The 17493-nt window shown below is 37.6% G+C and overlaps 1 protein-coding gene across 2 annotated transcripts in view; it reads left to right on the plus strand.

Annotated features, from left to right (window-relative positions):
• Positions 1 to 1625: 1625 nt before the first annotated feature.
• Positions 1626 to 17493, plus strand: part of LOC107557481 (protein kinase C and casein kinase substrate in neurons protein 1-like) — a 32901-nt gene continuing 17033 nt past the window's right edge. The window contains exon 1 of one of the 2 annotated variants that reach the window (XM_016240904.1): positions 1626 to 1766. The gene's annotated coding sequence lies outside the window, so the exon portion shown is untranslated. Of the gene's footprint in view, positions 1767 to 16133; positions 16302 to 17493 lie in introns of those variants that run through there. The other variant, XM_016240903.1, reaches the window with a different exon arrangement.

Raw genomic sequence — 17493 nt, forward strand, 5'->3', positions numbered from 1 at the left:
CGCTGTACTCTTGCTTGAACTGTTTTTTCTTGGTGGAAGCTTTGCGTTTGTGTAGCTAGTAAAATATTAAAACTCGATTCAAAATGGTGTACAATTATTTAATAATGTCATCCTGGTATCGCGGCCTCGCTCTCCTTTCGTACAGACAAATGTGGTAAGGTTTTAAAACATTTTCGTCTTAATTCTTTTATTGCCTTAATTATTTTTGTGGTGAAATGTCTTCACGGAAGCTTTGCGTTCAGATATTTCAACTCAAATCAATATTTCGTGTCTAATTATTTACTTATGTGCCAAGTAGCCGTGTAATAAGCGGGATAATGTACATCCAGCCAGTTGTTATAGCAGAATAACCCCCTTCAGGCTGATACAAGACTCCTGATCACCCTGTCGAGGTTTATTCTGAGATAACAACCGGCTGGATGTACATTATCCCTTACATATAATATAATCTGACTACTTTTAGATTACTTAACTCATTTATCACATTGCTTTAAATAGGACAATCTTGTATCCATATTGATATAAAAATACAAAGAGTAAGACAATCTACTCCATTTGTTGTAATTAACAACATGAAGTGGATTAAACATTATTATTTGTGAAGTAACTGCAGGGGCTTCGTGAGAAGCTAATAATTAACTCACAAAAAATTTGAAAAAAGTAATCTGATTACATAACTCACATTACTTGTAATGCGTATATATATATATACACAATATAGATGTAAGCAAAATCTTAATAGGTTAATATAACCCTTCTAATTAAATTAATATTACTGTTTCGGTAGTGACATATTTGGAGAAGAGGACAAATATTCCAAAACCTTCTCAAAATACAATATGAGATTTAACTGCACAAATACTAGTAAAGTGCACATTGGATATTATAATTTTTTTGGGGGAACAATATACTTTTTTTTTTTCTCAAGACGTTTTTCTCTCAACATGAGGACAGGAGAGCTGTCAGTCAATAAATTGGAAAAAATAACTTGCATTACTTTTTTGAAAAAGTAACTCAGATATTCTCTTGTAAATTAAAAAGTAATGCATTACTTTACTAGTTACTTGAAAAAAGTAATCTGATTACATAACTCACATTACTTGTAATGCGTATATATATATATACACAATATAGATGTAAGCAAAATCTTAATAGGTTAATATAACCCTTCTAATTAAATTAATATTACTGTTTCGGTAGTGACATATTTGGAGAAGAGGACAAATATTCCAAAACCTTCTCAAAATACAATATGAGATTTAACTGCACAAATACTAGTAAAGTGCACATTGGATATTATAATTTTTTTGGGGGAACAATATACTTTTTTTTTTCTCAAGACGTTTCCAACTGTGACTTTGGACCAATTCTGTAGATGTATGTACAGTATATACACACACACACACACACACACACACATATATATATATAGAGAGAGAGAGAGAGAGAGAGAGAGAGAGAGAGAGAGAGAGAGAGATAAAACATAATTGTACCCCCATGATACAGTGGAAATAACAATCCATGAATAATATAGTTCTTCTAAACCACGGGCTGGATTGTAGAAATCCCCCAGCGTAAGATATCAGTGGCGTGTTTTTCTCGCATCCCTGAGAAAGGCGTCGTGGTTGGCGGAGGCTCCCGGTCGCTGGGCACCGCGCATGTGAACCACCCCCTCCCGCGGAGAGCGCACACATCGCTGCGCACTTCGGGATCTGGCGCGGGGTCACCTTCCATCGCTGCGAACGAGCGCTCCCACATCGTTCTCGGTAGGAAACAATCATATTTTCATCTTACGGCTTATGCTGAATATCACTGTGTGGTGCATATTTGACCCGGGCATTGCTTTGTGTAAAAGTGCTTCTGTTCAAGCCTTCTGTTCTATCCTAAATAGTCGCTTTTGGTGCTTGTTTGAGGTGTATTTCGTGCATGGCATCATGTTAAACACCGACGAAATATATAAAATAAATATAGCTAGCGAGCGATTCAGGTGCGTCGTTATTGCTTTGGTATTATATTTATAAATATTAAATCCAGGCTATGCATCCAGCGAGTAAATAGACATGTTTTACATAAAAAAAAAAACGTGACTGTCGTTATTAAAATGTCGGGAATTTCACGCAAAGCAATGTCACGTTGGATAGCCAGCAGCGCAAATGAATCATTTTAGCCAAAGACAAATCTGAGCAAGGCCATGTTGATAATCAGGCTCGCCTGAATGTTATTTCCAAGCTTATGAACATCAATCATGACATATCAGCTATGCTTTCATTGATACAGATGGTTTTTCTTCAAGTGCACTACTGGTTGGCGTTGCTTTTAGGCAGATGGCGAGGAGTGGTAAACAAAACAAAGACAATATCACTGAAGGAATCACATCTGAGCTATAGAAATATCAATCTGCTTGGGGCTATTTTATCCAATGCAGGATTAAAATGAAAAGGCATCGGGCATGTTTGCAATAAAATTGAGTGCGACTCAATGAAGGCATCCCGACTGGTCGTTATGTAACAGCTAGCAACAACAACAACACTTGACAGTCATCGATGAAGAAGAGCAGGAGCCATCAGCACACGCTGCGGAGACATTCACCACCACACAGCTCGAGATATGAATGCATTTGGGTTTTCTTTTTGTGAAACGGTATAATATAAGGATAATTAATGCTTTAGACCAGCATGTCTCCTTCCTTAACCATGTTATAATGCACGGAAAGCCTGTACGTGGCAAACGCGTGTGGTGCGTAACGTTCAGAAGCTCCTCAAGACACTGCAGATCTACAGAAGACTGATGGACGTGCCCCCCGTGGTTTTCTAGCCAATCAAACTGCTACATTCATGCAGGCCGCATCTATCAGGCATCTCCTTCATGGCTGCAAATATTATACTCTTATTATACACATATAGGCTATCGTTTTGATACACACACGAGAGCTCAAGTTGAGAGGTCACTGTTTTTTTGTTTTTTATTCACTTAAAAGAAATCGGTTCATTAGGATATTTAATTGTTTAATTAAAAAACAAATTCAATGCTAGTGTAGTTTGACTGTTTAGCTCAATAGCCTGGATGAATATCTCTTTGTTTTGTTGTGTATTGAATTGGCTGGCGTGTTGGAGCTGTCCGCGGTGCTGAAACCACATGTGCCTTCTTTATCATTAAAAGTGATGCATCCACGTCTACTCTAATATATGACATTAAGAGCTTAGAAAATGTCTTTAGCTAGCATTTCCATTCACATGTACATGCATGTTGTTGCAGCCAAAATGACAGCACTGTCATGAGTTGTCAGAAATATGTGAAACAAAGTTTCGTGACATTTTCTCAGACATTGCAACAGTTCTGTGTGGCAGTTTGAGACACGTCATTATATCATTATCAGGCTTTATTATCCTGTTTTCCGGCATTTGCAATTGTATTGAATGGATATGTACCACAACACAACAAAGAGGAATCAAGCTTTTCCCATTTAGAGTTTAATTATGTTTTGTGTTCTGCTGGAAGATCATTGTTTTATGTCATTAAAAGGATCTGATGTCAACGCAGCCATATTATGAGCAGATGCGTTGAGATCTCACAGACAACACTGACTGAATGGATCTGAGATCTCATCTTAAACACTAATGAATGATCGTAGCTTCAAGCTAACGCTGTCGGTACATTCATCCGAGATGATAACAACATTTTATAGCTCATCTTTCATTTCAAAAGCCTAATTTAAGAAGAGAAGAGACGGGAGAAATATGTGCGATTGTGAAGTGTTTATTCGTGATGGTAGGTGTTTTTTTCCCATGACTTTCATGAGCTCACAGCTTCAGTCCCCCGGAGTAACCCGGGGTTATGTGTCTCGCTCAAGGGCAAATGGCTCATTCCTTGCAGGGATCTTCCGGTTGCACCGCAACACCTTCATAACTCTCCTCTCTGCTATTGTAGACAGCCTTTTTAACCTCTTGGCCACTCTCTTTTGTTTTTGACGTAGTGTTGTCTTCTTAGGGGTGCAACATCAACATCACTTCTTCAATTACATGTCTTACTGGAGCAGTTCTATGTCAGATTCATGCTTAACACTCAATAGTACGGTGGGTTTTTTCAGGGAACATGACCAAACTAACTGCAGCGAAGTGCAACATCCAAATCATGAGTCCTCTGTGTTGTCCTTTATATAAAGTGATGGGAATTTGAATCCATGTTCCTTAATGCGATTATAGAACAAGTTAGTGGTTATTTTCTAGATGATCATAAGAGTATATTCCAGATAAGATGCATTTTGCCTTGTGGAGCGGAGAATTGTCCAGTAAAGTTTTGTTGTATAGTTTGTGCCCTTGCATCGTTTCTAAGCTAATTATCTCCTAGCGAATCACTTGTCTTGTACCACTTACATCTTGTGTGTTGCTTATAATAAAAGTTTCTGTAAAATGAACACATAATTTAAAAAAATGTGTGTAATAGGTGACACTGCCGTAAGTTTACTGTCATTCCAAATATAATTTTAAATGTCACATCCTTCAACAATAGCCTCTTTGTATAGCTGCATTACATACATAGTAACTGAAATGTTTTGCACAAACTGTAAAGATCAGACTGAAACGATCAGGGATGTTGTTAAAAATAAATCAGACTTTTTCTTTTTCTTTTTTAGTTTCTGAATGTTTATTAAACACACCTTTTCCCTCATAAATGTACAGTTTACGTGAGGATCACACATTTGTTTGGACTGAAATAATAAAATCCTTTATCTGCTTGGTCACTTATGAATCATGTTGAGAGAGAGAATAATAAACCAACCAAAGAATACACTAAATGCCAGGATAGTCTGCTGAAAGCAAACTAATGTAAAATATATTTTTAAAATAGTTTTAGCACTGTTTTCCATATTGACGTTACATAGTATTTTTGTTGTTTTATAGTATACATATCTAAACATTCTTGAATCAAGATACATTTACTTGAGAAGCAAAATGACAATATATTAGGTATTGTTTTCAGAAAAAAAAAAAATTATTACAATTTTGTTAGTTTTTTGCTTAAAGCTTTACGGTAAAAAACCGGCAGCTGTGGTTGCCGGAATTTTACCGTAAAAAATACGGTAGCAACGTTTTAGGTTTTACGGTTTTAACTTAAATGTACAGTTAAATACCGTAATTTCATTAACTGATATAATGTTAATATACCAACCTATTGAAGTACTGAAATCTGTTTTGTACCTTTGTAATACACTGATAACCACCAAATGCAGGAGGTGATGAGAAAGTCACATGATGAACCAAAACCCATCACAAACAGCTTTTAAATAATAACATATATAGAAGGTGCACAGAGTCATTTACACAAACACCAAACACCATCACGGTAACACACATGAAGCTGAAATAATGCAATAAACATTCATTTAACAACATTAGGTGTAACACACAACCCTAATATACAAAACTGATAAGAACAAACTAAGAAGAAACATAGTTATTTCAACAAAAAAACATCAAATTTGAAATGTAACGCAGGGAATTCTGGGAATGTCAATTTAATGTATTTTCCACTTCCAAAAACGGTATACTACCGTAAAATTAATGTCCAATACATGTAATGTCCAATACAGTTTTTCACCGTATATAGTAGGGGAATTTACCGTTAACCATTTAACAGGTTTTTACTGTAGCATTTTTACAGTCTTTTACCGTTAAATTCACGGTCATTTTTTACAGAGTTGCTTTCTCTTAGAATTATTTTTCTTACCCCATTGTCATCTTTTTTTCTTTTCTTTTTTTGCAGTGTAGGCATATTTCTATATTCTATATATGATGACTTTCTACAGAGTTGATTGACAAAAAGTTATATATAAACAAATCTGATTAGTTCTTGGGTGGAGCCAACCACATTCATGTGTCTGGAGTGTTGAGCGCATCCCTTAGGCAGCTGTCAGTTCCTTTTCTCCAGTGGCAGGACTGTGGACCCCAGCATGCACTGCAGCATGAATGACTCATGCAAACTACTGTGCTGTGCTACTGTTTACTGTGCTGTTTGCACTGATGTTGTGTGTGCTGCATCTTTGAGGTGCCTGTCATGTGCTGTAGTGTAAACTGCACATCTCTGTGTGATTATTGAATGTCACCATTACGTTTATCCATTTCTTCACACAAGAGTCACATTCTGAAGACTGTGTTGGTTGCTCTTTTCCATATGATTACAACGTTTTACCATAGCCATTATCTTTGTTTGAGAAACTGATTAAATATACAGTTTTCTTCTTGTTCCTGTTGCACATATAGTTTGAAATCAGCCTGAACTATTCAGAACTGAATCAGATGTGAATGGTTGTGGCTTCAGTCTGAGTTGACCAGTGGCACTCTGACCGTTACCTGGCCTTGCCACTGCTTTACACTGAGAAGAAACACCTACTGGATGCTTCCGTTTGTTGTAATGGCATTTAATTACTTTTGCTGCTTAGTTGCACTGTAGTCAGGTTGTAGCCAATTTTTTGAGAATATTACATTACTATAGCTTATTTTTAAAACGTAAGACAAATAAAGAATATATCTCTCTTTTGTGGCTCTGCAAAAAAATAAGATATATACTTGCATGTTTATACCCAGAAGGACAGCGATCTTTTTATAAATAGATTAAATAGCAAAAGCCATCTGTTACACTTTATGCTTCTTGTGTTTCGTCTTTTTTATTTTTTTTGCAGGTGCCCTCTTGTGTTAGCCACACAAAAACAGATAAGCCATTTAGCTATTGAGTTGTTCCAAGATGACCTGCCTCCAATATCTGATAATTTTATCCATAAAATTACCAATTAGCTAAAATTTGCAAAACCTGTGCATGTACAAATGCTACTTCAATAAACACTTACATTTGCACAAGAGTTACTGAGAGCTAACGAGCCTGAACAAAAGTTTGGTGAGTTGTCGAACACGGTTCACTTGGCGCTGTAATGATTTGTTTTGCTAGAGACAATAAGATCGATGATTTGAATAGGAATAGCTTTAACTGCAGCAACACACGTCAATGACTGCTAAATGTCTATTTAATGACCAAATTAATTAGTTACAGACTTCACTACTCAACTAATCTGATTAATCATTAAAGACCTAATCTTTTTTTTTTTTAATTAGAAGAAAGTTTAATGTAGAGAAGTCACTGATGCAGCATTTAGCTGTGTTTATGAGGTAGGGAGCGCCAGCTGAACCACTGGCTGATTTGCATTGCTTGACCTACAGTAAGTATTCGCTGCTGGACTTCAAGGTACACAAGTTCACGTTGGTTAGTTCAGGATACTCTTGTTGTCTTCACGAAGAAAATGGCTGAAAGTGGCTGTGAGTGAGTGATGTCAAGCATAGCAGCTGCTAATTGGGGTTCATCGATTATGTGAAGTTGGGCTTTTATACAGTAAGCATTGTGCGTCAAGCACTCAGCATATTGGGAAGGAACAGCAATGTTAAGAAGTTATGCATAGCTTATCTGGAATTTGTCTTGACTGAGAAATGCAAAACTGGTAAGGAGAGACTGACATTCTTCTACGTCAGACTTGATGATCGATCTGACAGCTTTATAGTAAGAGGTTCAGATGCTACTTTCCTTGTGCTCACATTATCTGTCCAGGGTGCTCCCTTAATCCAGACCACACACTCTACATAGGGCATCTACCCCCCAAAGAGACACCATCTTATGCTATGCTCTTCTGCTCTCCCTCCAGCCTGTTCAGGAGGGTCAATCATGTTTCATGCTCAACATTGATCCTTGCCAATTTCATTTTTTAATTTTTAATTTTTTTAATTAAATTTTTCAACTGAGTAGCTATGTACAACTTGATGCTCATGATTCAATGGTTGGCCATAACAGTAATGAATTTGAGGTAGTGAACATTACTAGTCATGAGAATTTTAAGAGTGGATTTCTGCTAATCACATGGTGAGGACTGATTGAAGGACTCCAAACAAGTTTGCGTAACCTGCCAAACCAGAACCGGAGCATCCTACACTCTTAAAAATTAAGGTGCTTAAAAGGTTCTTCGTAGCGATGCCATAGAAGAAGCATTTTTGGTTCCACAAAGAACCATTCAGTCAAAGGTTCTTTAAAGAACCATCTCTTTCTTACCTTTTTATAATCTGAAGAAACTTCTTTCGCCACAAAGAACCTTTTGTGAAACAAAACAGATGTTAAAGTTTCTTTATGAAACCATTTAGACAAAAAAAGTGTCTTCTATGGCATCGTGAAGCACCTTTATTTGTAAGAGTGTAAGGTCTGGAGATAATGATGATAGGGGGTCACTGGCGGACCAACTGAGCAACACGATGGAGATACAGACTGGAACTAGGCCTATTATGAATGAGTTTTTCAGCAGATCTGACTCCTAGTCTTTGGTCTTCTTAGCCATGTTCCTGCCCTCACATCCTCCATCCCTCCTTCCTATGTCTTCAGCTAGTGAGGCTACTCCTGAGGGTAACTCTACTCGTACTGCATTTTTAAAAAACTTCTAAACTCAATATCTGGGAGAGCTTGGGATACTGGAGGAACAAGCTTGACAGAATCAGTCTTGGTGCCCATGAGTGGCATCCAGTTCTGATGGGTCCAACAGTATCTCATCTACCTCTTTCAGTACTGTGCCTGTCCTTGAATAGTTTGGAGCTGCAGACGAGGAACCTCAATAGTCATCCTTGGCCTACATGCTACAAGGACAAGTTGCTCTCTCTTCATGCATCATGAAGACCTTTGAGAGGCTTGTGCAGAAACATGCCCAGACATTGATCTTGCACATAAAACATGGATAAACCACCAAGAGAGCAGACGAAACCATGCACACACTGTAACAAAGACCTAGAAAAGTCCCCTAAACCCATTGCAATATGTCTACCATGCACAGATTATTATTTTGGAGAACTCTGAACTATAGGCAAGGCAAGCAGATCAATATACTGTAGATCTAGATCTTTAGTTTCTAATAGTTAGTGCTGGCCACATGGCTATCTATAATAACAGACATGATAAAAGTATGTAGAAAATAAAAACTGATGCAGATGGGTGATGCAAGTATGCATCATTGAAGATGTTTGGTTCTTTTAGAAACGGTTTGTTGATAAATAGCATTACCATTTTTAGATGTATTGAAATGACTATTGAAAAAGGTTTCTTGGGTAACTGAGTGACTTTACAAATATTTTCTTGAGGATCAGTTGCTGCTATGAGTTCTTGTGGAAAGATTTAGATTTGATGTATATTAATATTGTCAAGTAGGTCTTCATAGTTCTTGTTGAGTATCTTTGGAAGATGTTGAGGCATTTCATGTAAAATATTAGCCAAGAAATATATTTACCCTATGTTGTCTGAGAGAAAATGTGGTCTGTATTGTTCATAAAGATCAGGTGTGATTTGTTGAGGGAGCCATACCAAGAAAGAAGTGGACTTATGAACATAAAAACCAGAGAGGTCCCAAACGTATCCTGTTTCTAACACAAGAATCTGAACTGATGCTTGGAAAAGATGTTCAACAGAGCAAGCTCATTAAAAAGCAGCAAAAAAAGGGAAAAGTTTTAAAAGGGAAACTGCTGCTTCAGTACAGATGCTGTAAGTGCTCCACAGAGAGCAAACGAAACAAACTGACAAAGACTCAATAGAGTGTGTCTCTCAGCAAAACAGCTAGAGCAGCGACTTCTCAAGAGTCTTCTGATGGGGGTATTTGTAATGAAGAGGATGGGTGCAATTCACAACCCACAGGTGGAACTGACAGTCAGTCACAAATACACAAACTGTGTATGCATTGAAAAGACAATGAACCATCATGAGGAGTTTCCATGCTACACAAGCTCTTGGATTAGTGGTTAGGATGAGAGCAATGAACTTACATTCTGCACAAATGGTAAAGCAGATATTTCCCAAATTGCACATATACATACAAAAATGGATGTCATTGTTCTTGTTCATAGCCAGTTATCATTATATGAAACTAATGCATTATATGAAACTAACTAGTATTTCTCTTTGTTGAGTTGCTTGTCTTATAAAGTTGAGTCTTAGAAAAAACATTGAATGAATTGAGAAACATACCACACTTTGGGCCAAACAATTAAATTTTAACTAATCTTTTGTGAAAAGCTGTATTTAAGCATTTGGCAGATGCCTTTGTTTAAAGCAACTTGCGGTGCATTGATGTGGTTTTATCAGTATGCAGCTTTAATATTGTAGCAGAATGTGATGAGGAAATGAAATTAATCCATCTTGCACAACCAATTGTTTTGGGTTCAAATAAAAGATTATGAGTTTTCTCTAAATTACAGAGAGACATGTATCAGAATTAATGTGATTTCATTATGAAGTTGAAGATCACACCATTATATCATAAGCAACCACCACTCTTTCTCTTTATTTGTCAAGAACGCCCATTCTGGCATGATTTAAGCTTCACCTTTTGAAGATTTGCTCTGCCTCATTCAGTTTGGGTTCTACTTGCAAACTGCTTTTATACTAAACAGTTGTTCCAGATGCTGATATAGAAATATAAGCAAGTATAAGCAAGCAGTGTTATATGTTAATGGAGAAATTAACACTTTTGTTTCTTACCTACATAGACTTTCTCCATTAACATAGCGCTGGAAAGCTGAAGACCGTCGATTATGTTTCTAAGCTGAGTAGTCTTTTCTGCTAAACCTCGCAGCATAAGTATTCAGTAAAATGTGTGTTTTTCCATTATTGCTGAAAACACTAGTCTAACTTGGGCTTAGTCCAGGAACATAACCTTTCAATATTGAGCCCTAGGGCGAGACACTTAGCATCTAGCTTCTTCCAGGGTCACTGTGTATCTATATTAAATGAACTGTAAATCTCATTGGTTAAAAAAGGTCTGGTAAATGATAGGCAACCAAAAGTCATTATTCAATCAAACCAAACCAAATCAAACCGTAAGTCATACTCCAGATCAAACCCTCACCTTGTGACATGAATTGTTTTTGTGTCCCAAGTCTCTTCCTCAGCATCTCCTCAGAATCAATGTCAATTGAGTTGAGATAAGCATAGCAAGCACACTCTCCACTCAAAGCCTGTCTCAAATTAGAAGTAGAAATGTTTCATTGTGCTCAACATTTGAGACAATATTGTATATTACCATCATGTGATCCCATTATGAGCTCACTGAAAAAGATTCATCCATGATGGCAGATGAAAAATAGTACAAAAATAAATGACTAAGACATGTTACTGCAACAGTTTAATACATAAAAATGGCAACCAGTATGTGCGTATGCTCCATGTTCTTGTTTTTGGGTCAAATTGTATGCTTAGCTAATGATAGAATCAGATGTGTTTACGTCACTTGGAGAGAGCTAGTTAGCATTCCCATTTATCTTAATGGCAGTTTGACAGCTTGTACATGGCCGTCCTGGAAGTAGTGTGAATGTTTTGATCTTTGCTAATGGCTCAGAAATCATGATAACACTGATAGGAAGATGAAACCTCAATGTACACCGATCCAGAGAATCGTAAGCTGTCCGATATCAAAGGCAGCAGACAGGTTGTAAAAGTCTATTTTATGCTTTTAAGATCTTTCAAAAATCATTTACAAGATTTGTACCTTACAGTCTATTTTTCTTGCAAAATTGTCCAAATGCTTTATTTTGTCAGAATGTAAAGTTTTTTGAATGGCCATCAATGAAGGAAGATGAGAATAGTGTAGTTACCAAATCTACCAGCAGGTGCTAACTGGACCATGCTAACCAGACAAAGTTTCAAATCAAATCACTTTTATTGCCACATCACCAACAGCACGTGTGCCGTGGTGAGTGAAAAGCTTGGGAGCGTGCTCCAGACAGTGCAGAATACAATTGACATGATTTAACAAATAACAGTATACGCATTTAGACACTTTACAAATAATAGTATACTTTTATGTACAGTATATACACTATATAAAACAATAATATATACAATATACAAACATAATCCACAAATGTATACAGAGTGGTTGTAGAAGTAACTTTGACCACTTATTTAAAATAACTTATAGTCTCTTGAGTGGCTTTTCCAGTCCACTCTTTCAAAAATGCTGTAGATCAGCATAGTGATGGTATCAAATGGTAATATTATAGACGGTTTGGTCACACTTTATTTTAAGGTCCAATTCTCACTATTAACAAACCATTAACTGTGACTTTTGCTTCAATAAACTCCTAATTTGCTGCTTATTAATAGTTAGCGTGGCAGTTGTGAAGTTTAGGTATTAGGGATGTAGAATATGGTCATGCACAATATGTGCTTTATAAGCACTAATAAACAGCCATATGTTAATAATAGGCATGCTAATAAGCAACTAGTTAATAGTGAGAATTTGATACAGACCCTATACTAAAGTGTTACCGACCATTTATATAGAAACGAGAAAAAAAAGAAGAAAAACAAACAAACAAAAATAGGGTGTTGTCATGAATCCGGTCCATGAACTTCCGTCTGCTAGCCATCAGAGGTCACCCTTTCCATTTTCATTGACTCTCGCACTACACCCTGTTGCATATCACCCCGGACTACATATCCCATCATTCATTGCACTGATTGCACACAGCACTGATTGCACACAGCTGTTTCATATGACTCACTCCCTATTTAAAATTCACTCTGATCTCTTCCCTCTGCCGAGTATTGTTTAGCAATCAAGCACAGTAATATCATTGGAAGTGGTTTTGGCTCTGTGGGCAGGTGCTAAAGTCCTGCTGGAAAAGGAAATCAGCATCTCCATAAAGCTTGTCAGCCGATGGAAGCATAAAGTGCTCCAAAATCTCCTGGTAGACGGCTGCATTTACTTTGGACTTGATAAAACACAATGGAGCAACACCAGCAGACGTCACGGCTCCCAAAATCATCACCGACTTCAGAAACTTCACACTGGACTTCAAGCAGTTTGGATTCTGTGCCTCTCCAGTCTTCCTCCAGACTCCACACCTTGATTTCGAAATGAAATGTAAAATTTACTTTTATCTGAAAAGAGGACTTTGGACCACTGAGCAACAGTCCAGTTCTTTTTCTCCTTAGCTCAGGTAAGATGCTTCTGACGTTGTTTCGGTTTCAGAAGTTTTCCTGAAGACGTCTGAGTGTGGTGACTCTTGATGCACTGACTCCAGCTTCAGTCCACTCCTTATGAAGCTCTCCCAAGAGTTTGAATCAGCTTTGCTTGGCAGTATTCTCAAGCTTGCGGTCATCCCTGTTGCTTGTGCACCTTTTCCTACCCATTTCCGTCCTTCCAGTCAACTTTGCATTTAATATGTTTTGATACAGCACTCTGTGAACAGCCAGCCCTTTCAGTAATGACCTTCTGTGACTTACCCTCTTTGTGAAGCCAGTGTGCTCCATCTTCAACCTACTTTTTCCTCTGGTCTTGTCACGTGCTATGTTTCCATCCACCTATATTTATGCGCATTTTGGAATATCGCATTAAAACGCTGGATGGAAAAGCCAAGATGCGCGTTAATTATAAAAATGTGCATAAAAAACATATGCGCAACAATTGAGTAGGATAAACTTTTTATCCGATAAGAAAGAATGTGCATAAACTATGATGGAAATACATTTATCAAATAAATTCCACCATGCTCATCAAAAAGTCATGTGACTGCACGATGGGATGGGATAACTTGAATAACCAGCTGACCGATCTCGTTGCACAGTATCTGAAATGTTGTTATGGTCGTTCTGTAATGCCTGAGCAAAGTCTGTCGTCAAAGTATTTCTGTATAATTGTCTTATGGTGCTTTTCCACTGCGTGGTAGGACTCGGCTCGGCACGACTCGAAACACCTCAAAAGTGAGCCGTAGCCAAACCGTACCATGCCGTGGAAAAGCGTCAATACACGACTGTGTTCCCAAACAGCAGGTATCCACCTCCGAAAGCAATTATCGCATTTACTGTGTTTTGTCTGCTCGCTCTGAGGCGAAATTAATTGATCATTTATGAAAATTATTATATTCAGTGGCTTCAACTACTTTTCTTGGTGATATTTAGTGCCAGTTTATCAGGAAGTGATGATTTTGTTCTCTTTGACTCATTGTATGGAAACTGGGCTTTATTCGCAAAAAAAAAAGTTAAAATCACATTTTTGGATGGAAACATAGCTACTGTGTTGGTGACTCTATTCTCAGTGAGGAGCGTTGACACTGTGACAGAACTGCAAGGAGATTCAGTGAAATTACAAATATTTGGTAATGTAGCCTAGAAAGTCGGCCATCTACACCTCTCATACTTCTCCTGTTTCTCTTTCCATTTCTGGTGTCTTGATTTTGGCCATGTCTTCTCTTGCCAATAACCTGATGGGAGCAGCATTACGAGTGTGTGAGTTTGGGATAAACCACTGAACATCTTATCTCCCAATATCATGTCAAAAGCAGTCTTCAATGCTGGCTTACCTGTGCTTATCAAATCACAAAATCATAGACGTTGCTAACAATCATGCTTCCAGAGGATCGCAAACAACCCACACACACACTCTCTCTGATGATTAATCTCTTAATGGCCGTTCTTCCACATTACATCAGACCCCCTAAACCTCTAGTCACATGATTTGTTTGATCACGGCTCAGCCAATCAGGCCGCTTCTGCTGAAAGCTCTATCTGAGTGAGCGCTGTCTCCTGGCAACTGCCAGCATGCTTTTCTTACATGCTGTAAGCTCCTCAGATATTAGCTGTGGCGTCTCTGCTCTGAGCTGCTTAGATAATGGACTGTAGCCAGACCTCACCTGCGGGATCGGCCTCTCTCCCTTTTTTTTTTTTTTCTCAAAGAAACCCTTCCTAATAAGCTCACTCCAAGAAACTGACAACATGTACTAGTTCTTGTAACAAATGCGGTGCAGTATCAAGTGAATGAGCTGCAGAAATGAATTATGGCTCTCACGTGGGCAGCGCAAGTCAGAGTCCCAATTATTATGTGTCCTGATCCCATCTCCCCCCTCTGTCCCTAAAGAACGTCCTTTAGCATTTAATGCTGATTTCTTTAGTGCTCCTTTACCTCAACTGGTAGATCACAGTGCTAGAGACAGCAAGGCTGCAGGCCTGTTTAACAGGGAGTTCGCTTACTGATAAAAATTCATAGCTTGAATGCACTATAAATAGCTGCAGATATCTGCCAAGCATATAGTATATTAGGGCTGTCAATTTAACACATTAATTAGAATTATATATAATAATGTTTTTAAAATGTACATATTTAATAAAGTTCTGTATGTAAAATCCATAATAAGGCAATTTTCAACCATCAAAATGATTCAAGTCTGAGGTACTGAATGTATAACTTTTTTTGTGGATTCGCATTTTAGCCCAACAGCTGCTACTGCAGACAACAATCACATGGAAATAAAACATATATAGAAACAGACCATTGTCCCTTCAGTTCACCTGACTATTCCCTCATTTCATTAGTGGATTGATTTGGGTTGTCACCTCTGTTAGACTCCAAACCTGTGGAGGCCTCTCTTCAGGAAGCTGGTGTTATTTCTCTGGCTGCTTGCAGGTTTAATTAGATGCATTAATGAAGCATCGTGACGATAGGCAAACCGTCTTGTTTGTGCTGCTACCACGTGGACTTGGGTGCAGATTTTCCAGGCATTTTGATATTTTTACAAAGTGCACTTAAGTGTGTTTAAAAGTGTTTTAGAAAGTGTACACTCTTTGGTTTAAGTACTTAAGTGGCCTTTATTTCATTAACATTATATATTTTTGCAAGTACAGTTAACATGCTTTTAAAATCTGAAGTAAATTACAAGTGCACATTCTTTTTCACAAGGCTAGATACTAATTTCCTAATGCAGACATGATGACTGCAGTTCTGCTTTAAAGCAGCGATGTTTACTGAATACTGCTGAAGGTTGGCTGCTTGAGATTGCTTTCCTAAAGAGTGAAAGCATCCTTTCTGTCGTTTGTCATCTTGACTGGTTTAACTGGTGTGATTGTTTGTGGTTGTTGAGTTTCATTTGACAAAATGCCTTGTTCCACAGCTTCATCTTAAAAACTCAAAACAAGTGCACAAACGTTTCCTCACCAGAGCAACCCAGCAGCTTTCCATCACAATGTTCCCCAGTGTGCTGGTGTGATCACACCCTCTCTCTCTCTCTCTCTCTCTCTCGCGCTCCTCCCCGTAACCCCTCGCCTCATGCCGTCTAAGCCATTCAAGTGGAACACTGCAGGATTATCCTTTACATGAGCTCCAGACGCACTCCACAACCAGTGCTGAACTAAAACAATAGAGGCCAATAATATCACCGGCCGGACCTGTGTAATGATATCTGGATTATTTTACTCTTAAAAGGTCCTACCATTGTTTGTGAATGGGTTCACCGGTGGTAAGTTCACAGTTTTTATCAAAACAAAAGAGCTGGATAATCTGTGCATGGAATGGATTTTTCCCTTGCGGTTGGTTCTGATGAGAGCTTTTGGTAACACTTTATTATAGGGACCAATTCTCACTATTAACTAGTTGCTTATTAGCATGCCTGTTATTAACATATTGGCTGTTTATTAGTACTTATAAAGCACATATTCTGCATGACCATATTCTACATCCTTAATCCTAACCAACACCTAAACTTCATAACTACCTTACTTACTATTAATAAGCAGCAAATTAGGAGTTTATTGAGGTAAAAGACATAGTTAATAGTGAGAATTTATCCCCAAATTAAAAGTGTGACTGGAAAAGCAGTTAACCAGGATATGTGAGAAGTCCTTCGGTGCCTCTGAAAATAACTTCCCGTGCGTCTCATGAAGGAGGTTGAGAGCTATAATCTACACAGACTTTCTCCCTAGTTTATATCGAAATATCTCAACATCAGTATACAACTATAAACACCCTCTTTTTGGTACACTTAGCTGAATGGATAATCTAAAACTCATAATCATAAAACAATACAGCAGTAGATTCAGCATGCTTTGCAGTAAGCAGTTCAGGTTACAACACAATCTTGTTTTATGGTAATCTATAATTATTATAATAGTTATTCACAATTTATGTCACTGTTTTCCTGACCCCCTGACAGGTTACACTGGGTCTAATCACTGTAATTAGTCCGTTTGGAAAATGTTCTAATAAAATGTGCAGAGGCAGACTTTCTTTTTCAGACAAAAGAGTTGTGCCACTCTTGCACACAATATCAGAGCACAAACCTTTGTCTTAATTACCAGCTACACACAATTAAGTGCCATCCCCTTGTGAAAAAGACGTGTGCTGTAATGTACTTAAAAGGATATTTTTAAAGCTGTATTTGCAGATAATAAAATATTACTGAAATAAAAGGCCACTTAAGTGTCCTCAAAGAGAGTTCACTTTGCTTCTTAACAAATTAAAATGCACTTTGTAATAATGTAAAAAAATACAATAAAAAAAGTTTAACCTTAAAGTGCATTTTAAAGGGGTCATATGATGCTTTTTTAAAGATCATTATTTTTGTGTATTTGGTGTAATAGAATATGTTGACATGCTTTAATGTTCAAAAAACACATTATTTTTCAAATACTGTACATTATTGTAGGTCCTCT

Source organism: Sinocyclocheilus grahami, unplaced genomic scaffold (assembly GCF_001515645.1).
Source record: "Sinocyclocheilus grahami isolate Dianchi unplaced genomic scaffold, SAMN03320097.WGS_v1.1 scaffold604.1, whole genome shotgun sequence".
Lineage (NCBI taxonomy): Eukaryota > Metazoa > Chordata > Actinopteri > Cypriniformes > Cyprinidae > Sinocyclocheilus > Sinocyclocheilus grahami.